This window comes from Coturnix japonica, chromosome 1 (genome assembly GCF_001577835.2).
Source record: "Coturnix japonica isolate 7356 chromosome 1, Coturnix japonica 2.1, whole genome shotgun sequence".
Classification (NCBI taxonomy): Eukaryota; Metazoa; Chordata; class Aves; order Galliformes; family Phasianidae; genus Coturnix; species Coturnix japonica.
In genome coordinates, this window is record NC_029516.1 from 10,340,640 (window position 1) to 10,349,563 (window position 8,924).

The 8,924-nt window shown below is 37.6% G+C and overlaps 1 long non-coding RNA gene across 1 annotated transcript; it reads right to left on the reverse strand.

The window, feature by feature from the left end:
* Positions 1 to 1,292: 1,292 nt before the first annotated feature.
* Positions 1,293 to 8,161, reverse strand: LOC116653363. Its single transcript, XR_004307010.1, has 3 exons — positions 8,009 to 8,161; positions 2,278 to 2,520; positions 1,293 to 1,505 (listed from the first exon to the last, which is right to left on the reverse strand). It is a non-coding gene; the product is annotated as an uncharacterized LOC116653363 (long non-coding RNA).
* Between the last annotated feature and the right edge of the window lie 763 nt (positions 8,162 to 8,924).

Below are 8,924 nucleotides of genomic sequence, written 5' to 3' on the forward strand. Positions count from 1 at the left end.
TGATTACTTCAGTGTGCTTTACAGGAAAACATAAATGCTGTCAGCATACGTATGGGAAGCCAGCAAGTCCTATTACAATCTGAAGTGATTTTGCAGTATCTTTAATTTATGTAACACGGCACTGGTCTTTCCATCTAATGAAAATTATATGTATATTTCTGCAGTGAACCTCTCAAAAGTAACTCAGAGTGGTTAGGAAGTCATAGAACATGTGTACTTTGCACAATTCTGGCACTATAATTTCTGAGATACATTATATTTCAAGGTAAAAAGGAGGAATGTTTCTGCAACCATTACCAGAGCTTGCTTTTTAAAAAGGAAGGGACACATATAAATGCCGTCAGAGATTTGAATATAGATTAACATTGAAATCCAGATTAGCAATAGTTGAGTAAGAAAAAAAAAAATAGATCTAAATATTTCAGATTTAGCACTGTTTGTGCTTCGTAAATAGAAGTTAATTGAAAGAAAGCTTAACATCCCATCAGAAGCAAAAGATTAGCTTTACTACAACACCTTATTTTATCTGACATCAACATTTAGTATAGTATGCAATAAGATAGAGAAGCCAACTGGGTAAAATTAAAGCACAGCTTTTTACAATTAAAAATTCACAATAATTAAATTTTAATATTTTCTAATTATTTTTCTTCTCTGTAGCTTCATGAGATTAGTGAAGTTTCTCTGGTATACATACTACAGTTCAGATAAATGAAGCAATCACTCATTTCCAAAGACTAAGAATAATATAGTTGTTGATTATCAGATGCAAGTGTGAAATAGCTTTGTAACTGATGAATCATGCAATCATAGAATGGTTTGGATAGGAAAGGACCTTGAAGATCTTCTAGGTCCAACACATCTTCCGTGCTCAGGGACACATTTTACTAAACCATGTTCATCAGGGCCCAATCCAGCCTGGGCTTGAACACCTCCAGAGATGAAGCATCCACAGCTTCTCTGGGCAATCTGTTCCGGGGTCTCACCACCCTCATATTGTAGAATTTCTTCCTATTATTTTATTTAAATCTACTCTCTTTAAGTTCAAAACCACTATCCTTTGTCAAAACACTTCTTGATAGAGAATCTCTCTCTGTCTTTCCTATGGGTAACTTTTAGATATGGTAAGGCTGCCATAAGATCTCCCTTTTCTTCTCCAGGCTGAGTAACAATGGAAATTTTCAAGAAAATAGAATATTAGTATTATAAAGAAAAAAAGAGAAATGAAAATTGAATACATCATTAGTTTTGACCAGAACACCCAAAGTGAACTGAGTTCAGTGCAGTAAAAACATTATCTTGGTTTCTAAGTACTTCAGTTTTGAACTTTTTGTTGTTGTTTTCACTCCATTACACAAAGCCACCTTTCTAATCTTGAAAAGGATTTGTTGTCTTTGAAATTTCTCTGAAATAATTTATTCTTGAGAATTCTGGCATTGAAATGCATCATAGTTTATGCTTTCCACCCATTTGCAAAAGTTTCAGTTTTGGCAAGTAATTACCACCTGCAAAGAAAAAAGGCAATGAACAAAACAGAAACTCCATAACTCTTCTCACAATTCTCTTAATTCATTATATTCTGGCGGGAATATTTTTCACACTCAGATTTCTTCCCCATTCTTATGCACTTCAGAATCTTTCGAAGTTGAGACATTCTTTGATATAATGGGGAAAAATAATTTTCTTGGTATCTCCTTATATATTGCCCCAGTCATTCAGGCTGCCAAATCATTCTAATAGGAAAAATGCTGTTGTACTTTTAGGCTTTTGACAGCAGAACTGAAGAGCTCCTGCTCACTACAGCAAACATGAACATCTCACTCTGTAGGAGTTAGATCTCATTGTACATTTAAATCATATGGTACATTCTATGCAGTGATTCCATACCATCTACTCTTAATTAAAGATCTCATAGTTTTCAGATAGCAAATTTTAATTTCAAAGAAGTGCCTCTAAATGATGCTGTTACATTAAAACCCATGTTGTATATTATCCCAAAGCTCTTCCCAGCACAGTTCTAACAAGCCAAAACAGAAAGTAATAAAATTTATACGTATAACCAGGTTTTACTTAAAGAGCAGTTTCTGTTTATTACCTTGAAAAATAAATAACACAGAAACAAACAAACAAACAAACAAATAAATAAATACAGTGATAAACATTCAGAATCCCTGAAACAAAATGTAGGTAAGGAATATATGGTCCCCAATTGCAGATACATTCTTGGATACATTTGATAGTGACTTGGAGCTATCTCTCTTTATTTCAATCACTGACCTGAGAGAGATAAGATAGGAAAGAAGTTGCTTGATATTCCATTGCTTGGGAGAGCAGAAGATGATTCCAGATTTGCTTTGATTTCAGGTGGATTTCAAAGAGCACAGATGACAACAAAACAAACATCGTCTGAACATAAATTGAATAGATCAAAACCTGCTTCCTACAAGACCTGGTATTAAGGTTTGCTGGCAGAATAGAGACAACAATACTTCTCTTCTTCCAGCTCTGAAAATGGGGATGCTGTAGACAGAAAGAGAGAAGTGTTAGTCTGATTCATTTTAAACCACCACAAACATGAGGAAAAACTGTGGCAGAATTAACACTGAAATACTAATCCATTGTTTTGCGCTGCCTGGAACATTTTTAATTCATTCTCAAGGGGGGAGGAAGGGTAATTAAGTGTCCTCGTGTTTTGTGTTAATGGAGACAGGGGATTGATTAGATTATGGCTGTGTTTTTCTGTTGGAGGCAGAAACACAAATCCAGCAGGAAATATACAAAACCAAAATGCAACAAATTTGAAAGGCGATGATACTACAGAATAGGCATTTCTGGCATGGAGAGCATCCTTGGCACTGCCTGGAAAAAAAACTAAGAACCACATGGATTGGAGCGGCTTCTTGGCTTTGTTCCTGCTGTGTTGGCAGATGTAGGGTTTTGTCTGGAATTTCTGTACACAGACAAGGCCTCATTCACAAGCATCTACTTCTGATTATCATATTTTCATCCTCATGGAAACAGTCCTCAACACCCTAAGTTCTGGTAAAATTGCAAAGTCAATGGAGGTAAAGTGTCTTCCTATTCATATGTATTTAATTACACAGGCATTCAAATACTTCACATTTTATTGAAATTGCTACATTTTACCCTATTTTATTTTGATCAGTAACCTAAGAAATACATCAATTTCCTCTGTAAAATTTAAAACCCTTCTAGTATTACTTCATAAAGAGCATTGAAGCCCAGGGCACTGCACCATCACCTTTAGATTTCTTTAGTGTGTTCAGATGGGATTTGGAAACTTTCATAGCTATGCATGCCATTAAACACTAACCTAATATTGCAGATGAGTATAAGTAACTACAGAGAAAAAATTTTTGAAAAGGATGATTGTTTTGATATAGACTTTGTATTTATACAGTAAGCATGCTCACAGTTATTCATTTAAAAGTGGTAACAATAACAATGCAGTGCTCTATTATTCCCACTTAGCTGTTTCTACAATGATGCTATTTTACTTAGCATTTCTGTAAAATAGTTTAAAATGTAAAGTTTCACAAACAAACACAAATATGTGCAGCAACATCTGGTTTGTTATTGCTGTTTTTTCAACTAGTACAGGTAATAAGAGCAGGATGAATTAATTTTTAAGCAGTCTAGTACAATTACAATACTGAATGCATCACATTTTATAGTAAAGTGAGCACTGAGAAAAATTTTTGTTAAAGCTAAACAAATGCAGTTCAGCAGTCATATAAATTTGATGTAGAACTCAATCTTTTAAGATATAAAGGTGTTACAGTTCAATTTTGAAATATACTGGAATGGTGCAAGACTCATTTTAACTCCTGTTAGAACATGTTCCCTAGAAATGGTAAAATCACTCAGAGCAGCGTCCGAAGTGTGGGACACTTTTGCTGAGAGGCTGAAAGCGTAGCACTGATCACAAAGTGAGCTGCTTATTTCCTGTGAAATCCTTAACTATTCAGGGAAAACAAAATCCCCCCCTCCTCCAAATTTCCCCAGAGAACACTTCAAACTGGAAGTAGTCTGTGGTGTTTGATACCAGGTGCAGCTCACGCTGCTCGGACTCCATCAGCTTTGCTGCCCTATGGGAATCCCCAGGCAAATGAGGATGCCTGATGCCACCTCATGCTGCCAAGTGAGAAGACTGGCATGGTGTGAACAGCTCTGCCACATACCACTGCAGACAAATACACTTCTTCTGTATTGGATCCACACCTCTGGTGGCATTCTGACAGCTTTATAACATTAGTGACTTCAAATCCAGCAGTTTAGTCAAGGTAAAGTTAAAAAATGTGGAGCTCTGTAGAATTTCACTGGCACAGCTGACCAAAAATGATTCCTCGTAGAAAATATCCTCATTTATTCTAGGAGCATTCTGGTGGTGCTGTTGCACTTTGCTGGAAATAAAAAAAACCCTCAGATTTCCACCTAAATGGGAATGTTTTACAAGGCATTTCTCATTCATAGTAACAGTAGGAGAGAAAATCAATAGCACATTCACAGCCGCTCCTCAGCAGCTCTCAGCTCTCATTTCAGCTCTTCTACAAAAGTAAAAAAAAAAAAAAAAAAAAAAATGTTGAGGAGTTCCTTGGTCTGGATAACTTCATTATCCAGCACTAGTCCCAATTACAGAAGGTTGAAAAGGTGAACAGAGTCTAATCTTGTTGGTTTTCCAAACGCTTGTTGGTTATATTATTAGTCAGTTAATGTGAGGTTAGGGTAAACTTTAAGCTCTGCCCTAATATTTACTTTGTAAATGAAAGTATGCAAACACTGCAAATCACCGTGTCCATACTAGGATGTGAACTCAGCCTGGCTAACACATATTGCCTTGATAAGGACAGAGCTTATTCTTTCTTTCTGTTTCCCAGATCTTGCTGTTTTCTCATTGATAATTATTATCTCTTATAGTTGATTTTTTTCTTTGTGTATTTTGGAACACATAATTACAAAATCCAACGCTCCTGCCAAACATCATTGAAAAAGAAATGTTGCCACCTTTCTGTTTTGCACAGAAACTGAACTCTGCTAACAGTATGACAACAATTTTTACAGAATCCCAAAACACTAATTATCAGTGTGTTCTCATATGCAAAGAGGATTATTTTTCTTTCTGAGCAAAGTAAGCATAGGTGACGCTGCTCACCTTAAGCAATGATTCATACTTCTCTCTTCCTTCAGAGCACAAACAGATGTGAACTGATACTACAGAGGCATTGTGCTATAATTCTTCTCTTTCCTACAATTTGATCCTAGAGAACAGTGTACTGCTATTATTCTTTATTATGCTATATAGAAATTCCAATTGAATATGTGTGTCCATTCTATAGAGTGTTTTATCTTTCCTCAGTAAGGCATACCAGGTCATTGAAGCTGAAAAGCTTAATGGCCAAGAGAAAAGTGTACCTATAATTTATAAAAGGAGAACTACATTGCAAGGTAGTTTAGCGACTTCTTAAGATCACCTTTGAGGACAGCAATAGGCAAGAAGCTCTGAACTTCCATTTCTTAATTAAGAAACATCTTTCCTTTTAAAAAAAATCTTCTATTCGGGGATCCAGCAAGCTAAGTGATCAAGATCTAGGGAATTTCCAGCTGATCGCTGTGAGAAATAAGGTTTACTCACTTCTATTGGCAAAATTTGCAGTTTATGAATACAGGGATATCACAGAATCACAGAATGGACCTGGTTAGAAGGGACCTCAAGAATCATGAAGCTCCAACCCCTCCGCCACAGGCAGGGTCACCAATATCCATATTTAATACTAGACCAAGGCTGCCCAGGGCCCCATTTAACCTGGCCTTGAACACATCCAGGGATGGGGCATCCACAACCTCCCTGGGCAGCCTGTTCCAGCACCTCACTAATTACATAGTAAAGAACTTATAATATGTGTTATGTGATGCACCATCTTTCCCTTTTAACTAGCAGAGTGCATCCACATTAGCTGAGACCTCCCTTCAGTGGGTTTCCCCCTTTCCTTTGCACTGTGAATTGATTCTGTCTAAAGATATGTCCATTTACATATACATATGCATTTGTTTTTCTCCACATAAATTTATGAGCAAAAAAGCATATGAATATACATAAATATATGTTTTATGTATACATGGATGCTATATATATGTATATATATACTCATATAAGAATATGTACGTGTACATATGTAGTGTATATATGTGGTTGATGTACAAGTATGTTGAAGAATGACCTAAGCTAAAGGACCCATCACAGGAGGCTGCCAAGGGGCTCTGCACAATCTCCAGCAATGACAGCAGCTTGCAGCAATCCCTGCCCACAAGGACATGTGGAGAAGCCATAGGGTTCTGCCTGAGGATGCCAGGCACAGGGAACATGGCCCATCAAAATGGAAATACAGGGAAGCATGCCAACAGCAGGAGAACATATGTGGAGAAGTAGGGAAAAACCCCTACAGGATTTGCAGAAAAGATCATGTGAACCAGAAGAACGGTTCTGTTTCTTATCTGTTCTGATCTTATAGATCCATGACACATAAACTCCAATTCCAGGTTAGTTTCATGCAGGATAGGCAGTGGGCATCTGCCTTCTCATGGATGGGGAGTTGACAGCTCTGTGTGAGGCAATTTATGGAGTGCAGCCATGTGCTACTCAGGCTTCCTTCTCCTTGGGCCAACAATGACCCTGTAGATATAATCAGGCTGCTTGACATGAAGACCTGATGGAAATAAAAAAACCTTTACATTAATATTGTCACAGTGGTGTACCTACCTTGGGGCAGTGCTTCCCTTTGTTTGTGTACCTGTTTCATAAAATTATGCTGAGATGACATAGTTCTTTAGGGCAGAACTTTCATATTGGTCTGCCCGATTCTTCCACAGCTCAGGGGATCACCTCAACTTTCTCAAAACAGTGCATTTGTGGAACTGAATTACATAGTATCTGTATGGCACTGATCAATATACCATTAATTTTGGTCAATAGTCAGCTCCTGCTCCCAGCTATAAATGTGATGCGTCAAACCTGGATGAAGATCTGTATCTAATGTCAACTGACATCTCTTTTACAACCAAGAAATTTCTGATTTGCCGGTGAAGTAACCCTTGATATTATGTAGCAGAAGAGTCAGCAGAAGTGTGTTTAAAATATTAATTACAAATGAAATCAGTTATCTCTTGCACTATTTGCCAGGTTTCTTTCTGCCTATCTCTCTGTCTGTCTGTCCTTTCAATTTGCCTTTCCTTCAAACTTCTTCCTAGATAAAAATTGACAATGTAAAGTGAGTAATGTACAGTGAGAAACTGGGGAATTACAACATGAAACTCACAAGAATCCAGTAAAATAGAAAATGAAGACTGGATTAGATTACAATTTATAGACAAATTGATAGCATAGAAGGAAATGAATTGTAATATTCATTTGTAATTTTATGCCAAGAAAATGAAGAAATTATAGTACAGTGCTGAATACTGCGAGGCAACACCACAGGCTTGGAAACTTTTGAGAATAAAATTTATGAATCATTAGAGGTAGCTGTCATTTTTTGCCAGCTCATACTAAAATGGCTAAAATGTATTAGTAAATAGAAGCCAATTAATTTTCTTGGGATGTGGAAGATTGCAGTAAAAATGCTTGTATTGTTATGAATGGGGAGAGAATGTGAACACAGTGCAAATTGCCACCAGGAAAAAGACTACAGAATTTACATGTATTGCTAAGACTTGATGTTACAGGTCATCAGAATCCTAGATCATTTTACCTGCCACTTCTAAGGACAGCTAGATATAAAGTATAAACAAAGACTGAGAATCATAGTTCCTGAGGGTAAAATGAGACATATCTGAAACCAGCACACTGCTAAGAAGAACCTGGCATTGAGAGAGGCTCAAAAATACTCCTATCCAGCACAGGAAGGAATTTCAGCAAAAGCAGAATGTGCTACAGAGCAGACAGGAACTGGCAAAGCCACAGAGGGAGAGAAGACCCTATAACCTCAGCTACCTGGTGATTGTGGTCTTTGTAAGCCTCTCCAATGGATCCTGCCCACCAGTCCTGCTGTACCCTCTGCCATTTCATTGACTGCACTCCTGGACAGGAACATGAGCAGATTAGGGAGCATCACTGACTTCTCCATCTTCTGTCACTCCGCCCAGAGTTCTGAAGCTCTCTACAGGGACAATTCTGTGATTCTGTGATTCTGTGACATCATTGGCCTAAGGAAAAGGAAGCATGTGTAGCTCATGTGTCAGGCAACCATCTGCCAATAGCTTTGGGAAGATACCCAGCCTAGTGCTTCCTTCTTCTTGGGCCAATGAAGATCTTGTAGAGAACTTCACAATTCCAGGCTGTGAAGCATTTGTGCTTATTTGTACATCCATTTCTATGTGAGTTTATATATAAATGTATACCTACCTACGTGTATGTTGAAAAATGAATATACACACATATTTATATATTTTCTTGCACAGGAAATGGGAAGTCAATCAGATAGTTTCTAAAAATGGTGACTAGCCCATCATCAGACAGTAAGAAAACATTTTGGGTATAATGTGTTTGGCATGGTGGGGCACTGGGCAATAACCCTGACACCTGCACCCTGAGCAACACCATGTCCAGATGTGCCTGGACACATTCATGAGACACTTCCATGAGAGCAGCCTGTGCTCTGAGAGCAGCCCTTGGCAGCTCTGGAGAGCAAAATAAACATTCATTATTCAGTAATCTCACAAAAGTTTCCTGAAGATTAAAGAGCCATAATTTGCTTAATTTTACTTTACAAATATTATCTGTCTGACTCTAATAAGCGTTCCTGCAGCAGGCTGATCACTGTAATTGCTGCTGTCAGTCCTGTTGCTTTCTTCCTCTGCCACAGTGTCTGGCTGGGGTCTAACCTAGCATGCCCCACGTGCCAATGAAA